At 34.7% G+C, this 15,715-nt stretch overlaps 2 protein-coding genes across 3 annotated transcripts in view; one reads left to right on the top strand and one right to left on the bottom strand.

Moving 5' to 3' along the window:
- Positions 1-15,715, top strand: part of PLCL1 (phospholipase C like 1 (inactive)) — a 406,607-nt gene that overhangs the window by 42,548 nt on the left and 348,344 nt on the right. The window lies entirely within an intron of this gene.
- The window catches only part of BOLL (boule homolog, RNA binding protein), a 54,403-nt gene that overhangs the window by 9,454 nt on the left and 29,234 nt on the right, over positions 1-15,715 (bottom strand). The gene's annotated exons all lie outside the window — the stretch shown is intronic.

Raw genomic sequence — 15,715 nt, 5'->3', positions numbered from 1 at the left:
AATCCATGATCACAGAATACCTTTCCACTTCTTTGCTGTGTCTTCTTCAATTTATTTTAATAATGTCTTATAATTTTCAATGTATAGGTTCTTCACACCCTTTGTTAAGTTTATTCCTGGGTATTTTATTCTTTTTGTTCCAATTGCAAAAGGAATTGTTTTCTTCATTTCTTTTTCTGAAATTTCATTGTTAGTATATAGAAACACAATGGGTTTTTGTATACTGATTTTTGTATCCTGCAACTTAACTGTATTTGTTTATTGGTGGAGTCTAATATTTTTTGGTGGAGTCTTTAGGGTTTTCTATATAAAGAATCATGTCATCTGCAAAAAATGGTATTTTAACTTCTTCATTCCCAATTTGGATGCCTTTTATTCCTTTTTCTTGCCTGATTGTTCTGGCTAGAACTTCCAATTCTATATTGAATAACAGTGGTTAACAGGGGGCATTGCTGTCTTGTTCCTGATCTTAGAGGCAAAGCTTTCAGCTTTTCACCATTAAATATATTATCACAGCTGAGGGTCTGTCATATATGGTCTTTATTATGTTGAGGTAATTTCTTTCTATATCTATTTTATTAAGTGTTTTAACCATAAATGGATGTTGTATTTTGTCAAGTGCATCTATTGATATAACCATATGATTTTTATCCTTTATTTTGTTTATGTTGTGTATCACACTGATTTGCATATGTTGAACCATCCTTGTGCCCCTGGAATGAACCTCATTTGATTGTGATGTATAATCTTTTTACTATATTGCTGTATTCGATTTGCTAGCATTTTTTATACTTTAATTTTATTTTTTTAATTTATTGGGGTGTCAATTGTTAGTAAAATTACATAGATTTCAGGTGTGCAATTCTGTATCACATCATCCATAAATCACACTGTGTGTTCACCACCCAGAGTCAGCTCCCCTTCCATCACCCTACATTTGATCCCCCTCACCCTCATCCCCCACCCCCCAACCCCCTTACCCTCTGGTAACCACCAAATTACGTTCCCCAGATTAATTTTCAAACCCGTGGCCATCCTGTGGTCACCGACTGCCCTCCAATCCCCTCCCCCTCCCCCCACCCCCCTCCTCTCCCGCCCATCTAGCAACCCTCAGTTTTTCCTCTTTGTCTCCAAAACTGTTTCTGATTAGTTCATTCACTTATTCTTTTCTTTAGATTCCGCAAATAAGTGAGATCATATGGTATTTATCTTTCTCTGTCTGACTTATTTCACTTAACATAATGTTCTCTAGGTCCATCCATGTTGTTGCAAATGGTAAGATTTCTTTCTTCTTTATGGCTGCGTAATACTCCATTGTATAAATGTACCAGTTTCTTAATCCAGTCATCTACCGATGGGCATTTTGGTTGTTTCCATGTCTTAGCTATTGTGTATAGTGCTGCAATAAACATAGGAGTGCATAAAGATTTTTGAATTGAAGTTTTGGATTTCTCCAGATAGATACCTAGGAGTGGAATTACTGGATCATAGGGTAGTTCCATTTTCAGATTTTTGAGATACCTCCATACTGTTTTCCATAGTGGCTGCACCAATCTGCAATCCCACCAACAGTGCACAAGTGTTCCCTTTTCTCCACATCCGCGCCAGCACTTGTTGTTTGTTGATTTATTGATGATAGCCATTTTGACTGGGGTGAGGTGGTATCTCATTGTGGTTTTTATTTGCATTTCTCTGATGGTTAGTGAGGTTGAGCATTTCTTCATATGTCTGTTTGCCATCTGTATGTCCTTTTTAGAAAAATGTCTCTTCAAGTCCTCTGCCCATTTTTTAATTGGATCGTTTGTTTTTTTGGAGTTGAGTGAGTTTTTCATAGATTTGTGATATTAATCCCTTATCAGATATATCATTGGCAAATATCTTTTCCCATTCAGTAGGATCCCTTCTTGTTTTATTGATGGTTTCTTTTGCTGTGAAAAAACTTTTTAGTTTGATATAATCCCACATGTTTATTTTTTCTCTTACTTCCCTCGAGCGAGGGTATATATCAGTAAAAATCTTACTCCGGGTAATGTCTGAGAAGCTTCTTCCTATATTTTCTTCTAGGTATTTTATGGTTTCAGATCTTACATTTAAGTCTTTAAGCCATTTTGAATTTATTTTTGTATATGGTGTAAGGAGGTGGTCCAGCTTCATTTTTTTGCATGTGTCTGTCCAGGTTTCCCAGCACCATTTATTGAATAGACTGTCATTACTCCATCGTACATTCTTGCTTCCATTGTCGTAGATTAAATGGCCATATAGGCGTGGATTTATTTCTGGACTCTCTATTCTGTTCCATTGATCTATGTGTCTGTTTTTATGCCAGTACCATGCTGTTTTGATTACTGTAGCCTTGTAGTATAATTTGAAGTCAGGTATTGTTATACCTCCCACTTTGTTCTTATTTCTCAAGATTGCCTTTGCTATTCGGGGATCTTTTATGGTCCCATATAAATTTTAGGATTATATGTTCTATTTCTGTGAAAAACGACGTTGGCAGTTTGATAGGAATTGCATTGAATATGTATATTGCCTTAGGCAGTATGGACATTTTAACTATATTAATTCTTCCTATCCATGAACATGATATGTGTTTCCATCTATTTATATCTTCCTTCATTCCTTTCTTCAGTGTCTTATAATTTTCTGAGTACAGATCTTTTACTTCTTTGGTTAAATTTATTCCCAGGTATTTTATAGTCTTTGGAGCGATTGTAAATGGGATTGTTTTTTTAATTTCTCCTTCTGATGTTTTATTATTGGTATATACAAATGCAACTGATTTCTGAATATTAATTTTGTATCCTGCTACTTTATTAAATTCATCTATCAGCTCTAATAGCTTCTTGGTGGAGTCTTTAGGGTTCTCTATATATAGTATCATATCATCTGCATACAATGATAACTTTACTTCCTCCTTACCAATTTGGATGCCTTTTATTTCTTTTTCTTGTCTGATTGCTGTGGCAAAAACTTCCAGCACTATATTGAATAGAAGCGGAGATAGTGGGCAACCTTGCCTTGTTCCTGATCTTAGGGGGAATGGTTTTAGCTTTTCCCCATTGAGTATGATGTTAGCTGTGGGTTTGTCATATATGGCCTTTATTGTGTTGAGATATGATCCCTCTATTCCCACTTTCTTAAGGGTTTTTATCATGAATGGCTGTTGGATTTTATCAAATGCTTTTTCTGCATCTATTGATATGATCATGTGATTTTTATTTTTCATTTTGTTAATGTGGTGTATCACATTAATTGATTTGCGGATGTTGAACCACCCTGGCATACCAGGGATGAATCCCACTTGATCATGGTGAATGATCTTTTTAATGTATTGCTGAATTCTGTTCGCTAATATTTTGTTGAGGATTTTTGCATCTATGTCCATTAGAGATATCGGCCTGTAGTTTTCTTTTTTTGTGGTGTCTTTGTCTGATTTTGGAATCAGGGTGATAGTGGCTTCGTAAAAAGTGTTTGGGAGTCTTCCTTCCTTCTGGATTTTTTGGAAGAGCTTGAGGAGAATAGGTGATAATTCTTTTTTGAACGTTTTGTAAAATTCACCTGTAAAGCCATCTGATCCAGGGCTTTTGTTTGTTGGGAGACTGTTGATTACTGATTCAATTTCCGTGGTGGTAATCAGTCTATTCAGGTTTTCTGTTTGTTCTTGAGTTAGCCTTGGAAGGTTGTACGCCTCTAGAAAATTGTCCATTTCTTCCAAATTGTCAAATTTGTTGGCATATAGTTGCTCATAGTAACTTCTTAAAACTTTTTGTATTTCTGCAGTGTCCGTTGTCACTTCTCCTCTTTCATTTCTGTGCTCGCTTCGGCAGCACATATACTAAAATTGGAACATTTCTGATTTTATTAATTTGGGTCCTCTCTCTCTTTTTTTTAATGAGTCTGGCTAAAGGTTTGTCGATTTTGTTTATCTTCTCTAAGAACCAACTCTTGGATTCATTGATCTTTTGTATTGTTTTTCTGGTTTCTATTTCATTTATTTCTGCTTTGATCTTTATTATCTCCTTCCTTGTGCTCCCTTTGGGCTTATTTTGCTGTTCTTTTTCCAAATCCCTTAAATGTGAAGATAAACTGTTGATTAGTGCTGTTTCTTGTTTCTTTAGGTAGGCCTGCAAAGCTATGAATTTCCCTCTTAGGACTGCTTTCGCGGCATCCCATAGATTTTGGGTCGTCGTGTTTTCATTTTCGTTTGTCTCGAGATATCTTTTGATTTCTTCCTTGATCTCCTGCTTGACCCATTCATTATTTAGTAGTAAGTTATTCAGCCTCCATGAATTGGTGTGTCTTCCAGTTTTTTCCCTGTAGTTCATTTCTAATTTCATAGCATTGTGATCAGAGAAGACAATTGGTATGATTTCAATTTTCTTAAATTTATCAAGACTTGTTTTGTGGCCTAACATATGATCTATCTTGGAAAATGTTCCATGTGCGCTTGAGAAAAACGTGTATTTTGCAGCATTGGGGTGAAATGTTCTGAAAATATCGATTAAATCCAAGTGGTCCAATGTATCATTTAAGGCTGTTGTTTCCATATTGATTTTCTGTCTGGAAGACCTGTCCCTTGTTGTCAGAGGTGTGTTGAAGTCCCCTACTATAATAGTGTTACTGTTGATCTCTGTCTTTATGTCAGTCAGTACCTGTTTTATATATTTAGGTGCTCCTATGTTGGGTCGATTTGCTAGCATTTTGTTTAGGATTTTTGAGTCTGTTTTCCTCAGATATATTGGTCTGTAGTTTTCTTGTGCATCCTTACCAGGTTTTGGCATCAGGGTAATGTGGCCTCATAAAATGAGTTTGCCTCTTCAATTTTTGGAAGAATTTGAGGAGGACAGGTATTAAATCACCTTTGAATACTTGGTAGAATTCACTAGTGCAGCCATCTGACCCTGGACTTCTGCATTTTGGGAGGTTTTGGATGATTGTTTCAATTTCCTTACTATTGACCGGTCTTTTCAATTTTCTAGTTCTTTGTGATTCAGTCTAGGAAGGTTATATATTTCTAAGAACTTGTCCATTTCTTCTAGGTTATTGAATTTGGTGGCATATAGTCTTTCATTGTATTCTTGTATAATCCTTTATATTTCTGTGGTAACTGTCATAACTCTCCTTTTTCATTTCTGATTTTGTTAATTTGTGTCTTTTCTTTTTTTCTTTAGTGAATTTAGCCAGTGGTTTGTCAATTTTATTAATCTTTTCAAAGAACCAGCTTTTTATTACATTAATTTTTTCTATTGTCTTTTTGTTCTCTATTTCCTTTAATTCTGTTCTAATTTTATTACCTACTGTTGACTTTGGGCTTCATTTGTGCTTCTTTTTCTAGTTCTTTAAGATATAACGTTAGGTTATTTGGGATTTTTCTTGTTTCTTGAGATAGGTCTCTGATGATATAATTTCCCCTCTTAATACTGCTTTCCCAGTGTCCCAATAATTTTGACATTGTATTTTATTCTCATTTGTCTCTAAGTGTCTTTTGATCTCATTTATTTCTTCTTTGACCGAGTTGTTCTTTAGTAGCATGTTGTTTAATCTCCACGTATTTGTGGTCTTTCCTGCTTTCTTTTTGCAGTTGATCTCCAATTTCAAAGCATTGTGGTCAGAGAATATGCTTGGTATGATTTCAATCTTCTTCAATTTTCTGAGGCTATTTTTGTGTCCCAACATATGGTCTATCCTTGAGAATGTTCTTTGTGTACTAGAAAAGAATGTATAGTCTGGTATTCTAGGATGAAAGGCTCTGTAAATGTCAATTATGTCCATTTGGTCTAATGAGGAAATGGCCTTAAATGACACATTAGACCAAATGGACATAATTGACATTTACAGAGCCTTTCATCCAGCTGTTGCTTTGTGTATTTTGGTACTCTCTGATTGGGAGCATATATATTGGTAAGTGTTGTACCTTCTTATTGTATTGTCCCTTTTATCATTGTGAAATGTCCATCTTTGTCTCTTTCTTCCTTTTTTATCTTAAAGTCTGTTTCATCCATATATAAGTATGGCTACACTGCTTTTCTCTGGATGCCATTTGTTTGGAGTATTGTTTTCCACTCTTTCACTTTGAGTCTATATTTATCCTTGCAGCTGAGATGTATCTCTTGAAGGCAGCATATAGTTGTTTTTTGTTTTTTTTTTATCCAGTTTGCTACTCTGTGCCTTTTTATTGGCAAGTGCAGTCCATTTACATTTAGTGTGATTTTTGATATATGAGGATATCCTATAACCATTTTATCTTTTGTTTTTAGGTAGCTCAATGTCTCCATTGTTTCTTTGCCTTTGTGTTTCTCTGTGTTGTTTTAGTTTTGTGGTATTCTATCATTTTCCCCTCTGTTTCCCTTTTTTTTTTTTTTTTTTTTAAGCTATGTGTCTCAGTTCTGGATTTTTTTTGAGTGGTTACCATTAAGTTTATTGAAATGAAAGTTTCATATACACAGCAGCTCTTTTTCTTATACATGCATCTTATCTCCATAACCCTTTGCAAATTCAGACCTTTACTCCCTCTTCCCCTTTTATATTTTTGTTGTCATAAATTATCTCTATTTAAGCTGAGTTCATTTTTGAGTTGCAACAGCAAATTGTCTTCTTCTTTCTTTTTTTATATTTTTATTTCCTTTACCCTTTATGTGATGTTTAATTGAACAGTGCCCTATTCGGTGTAGGGGTTGCCATTTCCTGCTTCTGTCTCACAGTTTTGTATCCTTTTGTCTTTTTGTTTCAGGTAGAATAACCTCCTTCAGTATTTCTTGTAATGTACCTTTTGGGGTGGAAAATTCCCTCAGCTTCTGTATATCTGGAAAGGTCTATATTCTTACTTCATATCTAAAGGATAACTTGGCTGGATATATTGTTCTTGGGTGGTAATTTCTCTCGTTCAATAATTTGAATATTTGATTCCATTCCCTCCTTGCTTGTAGAGTTTCTGCTAAAAAAAATCTGATAATGATCTAATGGGCTTTCCTTTGCACATTACCATCTTCTTTTACCTGGCTGCTTTGAGAATTCTTTCTTTGTCATTAATTTTTGACAGTTTCAATATAACATACCTTGGAGAAAGCCTTTTAAAATTGAGGTAATTAGGTGTTCTGTTTGCTTTTTGGATTCAAGGATCCAGTTCTTTCTGTAGGTTTGGGAAGTTCTTGTCGACTATTTGTTTGAATAGACTCTCTGTACCTCTCTCTCTTCTCCTAATGTTATACTCATTATTCTCATATTGGTCTTTCTGATGGAGTCAGATAGTTTTCATAGAGTTCTTTAATTTCTTTTAACTCTCAAGTCTCTCTCTTCTTCCATCTGCATCATTTCCAGATTTTATCTTCGATATCACTAATTCTTTCCTCTATGTAGTCAGTTCTATTTCCTAAGCTGGCTATTTAATTCTTTATCTCTTTTATTGAGTTCTTCAGCTCCAGAATTTTTATTTGGTTCTTTTTTAAAATTTCAATCTCTTTGGTAATGTATTCATTTTGTTCATTGATTTAATTTGAGTTCATTAAACTGCCTATCTGAATTTTCTTGCATCTTGTTGAGTTTTTTCAGAACTGTAATCTTGAATTCTCTGTGATTTATGTCATGTATTTCCATGTCTTTATGTTTATTTTCTTGAGATTTTTCATTTTCTTTCTGAGCTGCTTTGTTACCTTGGTTATTCATTGTAATCAACGAGTTATTTCTCTTCCTAGGTATCTATGGGAATGAATTCTGCAGCAGGTTGATGTGAAGTGGTCTTTCTTTTGTTTTCCAATAGTTAGTACTGACTGGAGCATTTTAATTTTTCAGCCTTCTCGTGGTGGAAGATTTCCTAGGGAAGTGGGCATCTCTTCTGTGACCAGGTGGCCTTGGTCTCAGGGCACTGCCCCTATCAGAGGATGTAGTGGGCAATGGGGTTCTGAGGCCCCGAAATCCCAATGCTACCCCTGTATCTATATGCAAAGCTTTGTGCCTTAGCAGCCATGGGTACCCCAGCTGCAATCAGCTGCGAAGGTGGGTGCTGGGTGGGCTGGGAAAAGCAGCTGGTATGTTTGTGTTTTTGTCCTCCTCTGAGTAATGGTGACTGCCAGATCACAGCTGCTTTGCCATTATATCTATTTCCTTGTTACTAGAGATAGCCGTACTTGTTACTGGAGATAGCCATTCAGGAACTGTCTCTCCAGTGCTCAGGGCTTAGATATTCTGCTCTTTAACCTGCCACTGCTATTTTTTTCTGGGGCCTGTTGCTAGCGCTGGGAGGGTGCAGGGGAGGCAAGCTCTGAGAGGGTGGGGGGAGGCAGCCAGGCTCTGTGGCTTTGTTTTCTGTCTGGCAGTGAGGACTGTTAGACCACAGTTATCGCACTTCTGTATTTGGTCTTTGCCCCGAGGTCTCTGCCCTGATCGCTGGGTTCAGAGAGTGCACTTGCAGTCTCAATCCTCTCCTCTTCCAGGACCACAATGAGCTCCGGGCTGCGTCTGTGGCCCCTGTCTCTGCACTTCTCCCTTCCCTCTTGCCCTGTTCACCCCGATTCACCCACCTTCGGATATTTCTATTTGCGGATATCTCAACCGTGTTTGTGTATTGTGTAGGGAACCCTGTTGAATTATAGCTATTCAACTTGTTGTAACTTCAAGGGGAAAGATCACATGGGACCTCTCAAGCCTCCATGTTTCTGACATCACTGCTCTACTTCCATATATCTCTCTCTATTAACTGAACAATTTCATTCATAATAGAATGACTTCTTACATGGTAGATTAGGATTTTAACTCTTATATCTCTTATTTTCTTTTTCTTTTTTTTTTTTAAATAAATTTTGTTGCGGAATATTGGGGAACAGTGTATTTCTTCAGGTCCCATCAGCTCCAAATTTTTGTCCTTCAATCTAGTTGTGGAAGACACAGCCCAGTTGCCATTTTTCAATCTTCAGTTGCAGGTGGTGCAGCCCACCATCCCATGCAGGAATTTAACCAGCAACCTTGTTGTTGAGAGCTCGTACTCTAACCAACTGAGCCATTAGGCCACCCCTCCGGCAGCTCAGTGGCAGCTCGTTGTCTTCAATCTAGTTGTGGAGGGTGCAGTTCACTGTCCCATGTGGGAATCGAACCAGCAACCCTGTTGTTCAAAGCTCGAGCGCTAACAAACTGAGCCATCCTGCCGCCCCGATCTCTTATTTTCTTACCCATCCTCTTTATATAAAATGTTTTGCTTAAATTTATGTTAATTATTTTCATTACTATGCGTAAGTAAACATATTCACTAATGAGCCAAGTGGTGTATTATAATTACATTTTATTTCTTGAACAATTTTTTGCTTTTCACTAATTGCTTCATATTCCCCCATTAGTTTTCTTAGGACCTGTGGCTTGGTCTCTTGGTATCCTTCTCCTTACAGCTCTGTAAAATACCTAATACAATTTTCTACACAAATAAAAATTATTTCCCACCTCTCTCCTGCAAAGAACCATCCTGAATGTCGCTAAATTGTGCAATGGTTGCTTTCTCTATTAGCTAAACAGTCGCCACCCTGAGACTTCCTTTTGTTGTCATCCTGGGACTTCCCTTTGCTTCTGCGCTGTGTTGGATAATTCTTCTTTTTTTTTAATCCCATGTCTTACGTTATTCTCTTGTTTTTGCAAAATACATGCTCAATAGCATCCTGAGAAAGGATGCATGTGAAATAACTTTTTTGAGACTCTATGAAATGAAAATGTCTTTTTCATTTATAGTTGTCTATTATACACTCTTAGATTGAAATTTTTGTTAAAAATTTTTAACTAGCTTCCAGTGTTGCTGATCCTTTGTATGTGATCTGTTTTCTCTCTTTAGAAGCTTGGACTTTTTTTTTTTATCCCTGCCATTCTGAAATTTCATAATAATTTGCCTTAGTGTGAGTCTTTTGCAGTAATTGTACCAAGTAGTTAATGAGCCCTTTTTAATCTAGAAACTCTTAACTTCCAAGCAAAATTTCTTATATTAATTTTTGGCAATTTCCTCCAAACCGTTTTTTCTATTTCTTTTTCTGGACTTAATATTTGACTCCTTGAGTTAATCTTCTAATTTTATCTTTTTCTCTATTATTTACTTTTGTCTATTTTTGTGCTATTTTTTGAAAGTGTTTGCCCATAATGTCTAACCCTTTCACATGTAATTTATTTCAGCTATCACATTAATAGAAAAACAAGTGAAATTTGAGTAAAGTGTATAGTTTCTTTAAGAGGATGATATTAATGTTCATTTCCTATACCAGTGCCCTCCAACTCAAAGTACAGTATGGTGAAAGATATACAGAAACTCTTATTATTTTTACAACTTTTCTGTAAACCTGAAATTATTTCACATGCAAAGTTAAAAAAAAAATTAAAGGACCATGATGGTTCAGAAAATATGAAGTGTTTGCCAGGATGCCTATGCATGGACCACTTCTCATTAATTTTCTCATACTTCAGAGAGGATAGTAATTATACTTTCTTGATATTTTCTTCTGTGTGTATTTCTTCTCAATTTCTTTTTCTCTGTTTTCATCTCTCATTCTGGAGGATTTCTTCTAATGAGACTGCATGTCCACTTTTAAAATTCTAATGGGAAGTTCTTTGTGCGTATGGGTTTGTCAATGAGCTTCACTGTAGGGATTTCAGAAGACAGACTAACTTTTTCTGTGGTAGACAGCATGCTAGAGTCCTAGATCTGCTACTTACTAGCTATGCTGTCTCAGGCAAGTTTCTTTTTATGCTTAAAGTGATCTAACATTATCAGTAATGATATACTGACATCTCGTATCCCCTGATGTGATAAACTGAGCAGGGCATATCACTTTTGAGATATCCTGGCCCTCAATGTATAACTTCTAATCTAATCAAGAGAAAATATCACAGAAACTCAAATTGATAGTTTACAAAATAATTGACCAGTACTCTTTAAAAGTGTCAAGGTTATGAAAGGAAAGACTGTAAATTTCACAGATTAGAGGAGAATAAAGAAACAAGACAAATTTATGCAATGTGGGATCTTGGATTAGATCATGGAACAGAAAAAGAACATTAGTGAAAAAACTGGTGAAGTTTAAGTCGGGTCTGTAGTTTAGTTAATAGTATTGCACCAATGCTGTATTTTTGTTTTACCTGATTGTTCTATGATTATATAAATTGTTAAAATTAGGAGACGGTGGGTGAAGGGATACATGCACTCTGTACTATTTTTGCAACTTTTTGTAAGTCAAAAATTATTTAAAAATAACTGGTTTAAAAAGAGTTAAAAGGACCAGGATGTTGGAGGTGGGGGAGGAAAAAGAATGTTTGCCAGGATATTTATGCATGGATTGCCCCTTATTAATTTTGCTTGAGAAGGGTGAATCCTTTTTGATTTGTAAATTCAAACAAATGAAGGGTGTTTTTGTTTTACTATTAAAATTTATACTGATTCTTTTTGTTCAATTTGTTCTTTTTTAATTTTCTTCTTATTCTTTTTTTGATAATTACTATTCTTTGGTTGGACTTGTCTCTCTGTTCTATTGGAGCATTTTATCTTTCATCATTTCATCTTTCGTGTTATCTTCTTTTGAATTCTGGGAGGAATCTTTTTTTTTTTAAACTTTTATTTATTTTAAGTGTGTTTTTTCAGGACCCATCAGTTCCAAGTTAGGTAGTTGTTTCAATCCAGTTGCGGAGGGCGCAGCTCACGGTGGTCCATGTGGGGATCGAACTGACAACCTTGTTAAGAGTGCCCCGCTCTAACCAGCTGAGCTAGCCAGCCGCTTCCTCTGGGAGGATTTTTAAAAAACTCTTGTGTCAAGGTTCTGATTTTCTGTAGTGACTACTGTGGCCTTTTATGGCAAAGACAAATTTAAATTTTTTCATCATACAAATCAATAGTTTCATATAGTGTTTTCTTAAATTGGCCAGCAACCATTTCATCTTTTTGTTTTTCAGTTTGTAATTACTGGGAACATGGGATATATTTTAAAAATTTATTTAATTTCCTCATATATATATATATACACATATATATTTAAGAGGAAATTAAACATATATATTCTATTTCTTATACTTATATATTCTATTTATCCTTGCCTTCAATGTAGTGCCATATGCAAAAAATCTTTCACAGGATCCATACAATATGTACTTTTCTGTTTACGCGTCCTTGAATGGAAATCTACCCATGACAATTCTAAAAGATTGGTTTTATGAGTCTTTGATTCCCCCTACTATCCTTTGTCCCCTCTTTCATATTCATAACAAGTAGGAGGCTTGGTACATACAGAACCTACACATTTTGTAGTGCCTAACTGGGTGAGCTTTTTTGCTCTTGCTACCTCGTTCTTTATTGAGTTCAATTTATTCTCTAGAATCTGAGGCTATCTGTGGTTTGACTATGTACAGTGCATGAAAATTTATATCCTCCTATATGTCTGGAGCTGCAAAGCACAGGCTTTTCCTGTTATTGCATTCTAGAATATAGTGCTTTACCTTTGTCCTCCTCTACCCTGAGGTCTTGCTGAATATGAGGGAATTTCAGTTTCTCACTTGCTTTATCAGTAGTGTTAATGAAACTGAAATGAGGAAATGGTTAGGAAGAAGATAGTGGAATTTTTCTGTAAGGCAGCAATAGTTGCTAATTTTTAGGTAAGTGCATGTTATGGGTCTCTGAGCTAGAAATACAGTGGTAGTAGGTCAAATCCCTGTCCAATTTACTTTTGAATCATACTGTCTTTCCAAAGGGTAAGGTGTAACAGGCCGTAGCTGTTTTTGTCATTCAAATCCAATTAGTGCTTTAGTTAGAAAAAAATTCCTCATAGCCTTGCAAGTGGTTAAATATTATCCTTAATATCAAATGTTTTCATTTGATATTGAATAGCTAAGTATACACTGGAGTTAAATTAAGTAAACACTTAATTTAAAGGTGAACTTCCAATGATAATTTTCACAGTTTCCAGTATCTCAATGAATCCTCATAAGAACAAATTTATTAGATACTTATATTAATGCAAAAAATGGAAAAACACTGTAAGGTAACAGAAACACTTTATACTTCTCCACTTATACCCTTCTTACCTAGGGTTTGATATTAGTCTTAAAAGCATAATGGTTCAAATGTCAAGATACACAAAGATTCTTTTTGTTTCCTCCTATAGTTTAGTTCAATGGAATAATTTTGACATTATGTAATTTGCTTTATGACTTTGAAACTTAGTTCTGTATAGGATGTGACTCTGTTGAATTAGGGAATAATAACCCTAACTAATATTATATTAACTTAGTAGTTTCCCTAGAATGTATTTGATTTGACAGAGAACCGTAGCCTGTGGCTTATAGTCGATGAGTAGTTTCTGGCAGTCTTTCACAGCAGTTAGACTTGTACTCTAAGCTCTGAATGAGGTCTCTATTTTATTGATTAGATTTGTTGATTCAAGATAGTTTTGACATCTGAAATTGCTACTTTGGGATCTATCCAATTAACATCCTTAAAATTATAATCATTAGAGTTTTAAAAATGAGTTACACTTATAAAAACAAAATGCTCAAATGCTTCCAAAAATATTTCTACCTTTCTATTTTAAGTCACCAAGGTTTTTGGTACTAGATAAAATTTGCACAGGAAGAATTTAGGCTAATATCTCAAATGTCAATATTTTAATATTATTCTACTTTAATAAGTTTTAGGAAAATATAGGTCTCCTAATGATATAACATTTGTGTATTAAGATTTCTATGTTATAATACAAATGCACTATAAATAAAAGTAGATAATTTTCCACATGATAAAACTTGTATAGTAAAGCATTTCTACAGAAAACTATGGAAGAGGTATTGGACTTCCTGTTCCTGAATGGGGCACTGTTTTCTGTTGAGGGACCCAAATCACCTAAAGAAAAATATTGAGTATAAAATACATACAACACTCAACCTTAAAAAATAAAAATAGTAAACTCAATACAATAGCCCTGTGTTCCAGGTTTGACTTGAAAGTTTATTAAATTAAATTTTCTTTTGTTTTCCTCATCTTTAACAAAAGGGGAATTGTGGGTTTTTTTCCTATCCCGCCTAACTCAAGCTTCTTATGATCCTGCATCTCTAAATTAAAAATGAAACATGCCAAATATCATTGATTCTGAGATATACAACTTATCAAATTTGAAAACCTCTGAATCAGAATACATTTAAAATTGATGGCAATGTTTTTTTATATCGTTAGTGATACATAAAATAGTGGTGTGTCTTACAATTCATGATGTCTCAGATTCTCTGATATCATAGTTGTGTGAAACATAGGCTTTGGAGTAAGCTAGTTAATCATTTCATAGCTATTCAACTCTTTACTAATTGTTAAATCTTAACTTTGGCAGAACAAAAATATTCCCTAGATGTATCTCATGTGAGAACCAGAATTATTATAACCTTTAACAGGACAGACTAAATTCTAAAATGAAACAAGTCAGAGGTTTTGTTTCCCTTTGGCCTGTGGCATAGTAGAGCCAAGATCTGTGGGGTCAAGTTCTTCTTAGCAGCGTTTCTCTAGACATGCAAGAAGCAGTTTTCTTATTCCAGTTTTATTCTTATATGTACAAAGAAAGATATCTCTTCATGCCTGTTATGATTTATATACAACATATGTGTAATTTTTATATGACCAAGTTAAAGAGTAAGTTACCAGTTTCTCTGTACAATTTCTGCCATTTCCTACTCACAGATCTAAGAAAATGCAGAAAAGTATGTACTTTTAAACTAGAATTAAACTTTAAATTAAGAATGTTTAACATTAACGTTCTTTGGAAATTTCTCCTATCCTAGTACCACTTCATCTTCTATTGGAATGATTCAAGCAATACAACTTCAATCATTTGTGTTTATATATGTACATATACACATATATCTATATATACAGAGGGTACCAAAAAAATGTATACACATTTTAAGAAAGGAAAAAAAACGTATCAAAATTGTAATACTCAATATATACCGATAACAAAAGGTGACTACAAGTCATGTGTATACATTTTTTTGGCACCCCTGGTATACATGTAACTGAAAATAAATAGTACTTATCTAATATGAAATAGCTCTTTCAGCTATTTTTAGAGAAGTATATTTGGAGAAAATATTAACATCAAAGGAAGTCTGTTTAACATTTTGATACAAGTTTAGTAACACTCTGGGCTTTGACACTAGGTCAAAATTGTGGTTTTATTTCATGTTTGCAGTACCAGTGGTAATAGCAGTGAATGAATACACTGAGTGGTGTGGATACACAAGAGAGTGGGGAGGCTCCTTAAAGTATACTGTTTTAGTATTGAGGTAGATCAGAAGCATAAATATGAGTGTGAAATAGCTAATCTCTATCATTTTATTGTATGCCTGCCTTACTTACTAAAGTATACTGCAAGGAAGATTCATATTGCCATCACAATAGTTAATCAATCTGTGGTTCTTTACTAGAGATATTGTCCCATTTCTCTAAAGTGATGATGCAAGAGTTTCACTAAGAAACTAGATCACAAGAGAATGAGCAGAATTCCTTGCTACATAGTAGATAGTAAAAATCTATTGAATTTATATATGGCTCCAACTAGATTACCATTCCTTAGCCTGGATCTGATTTAGGCTACAAGAGCACAATTCCCAAATTTGAAGAGTTTAATTGTTTTCATCTCCCCATAAATTTTACATGCTATTAACATAGATAATAAAAATCTGAGTATATGAAATATCTAGGCAAATTCATAAAAACAGAAAG

Source organism: Rhinolophus ferrumequinum, chromosome 8, assembly GCF_004115265.2.
Source record: "Rhinolophus ferrumequinum isolate MPI-CBG mRhiFer1 chromosome 8, mRhiFer1_v1.p, whole genome shotgun sequence".
NCBI classification, from domain to species: domain Eukaryota; kingdom Metazoa; phylum Chordata; class Mammalia; order Chiroptera; family Rhinolophidae; genus Rhinolophus; species Rhinolophus ferrumequinum.
The sequence above is the reverse complement of the archived record's forward strand: the minus strand, read 5'-3'. Positions and strand labels throughout refer to the sequence as shown.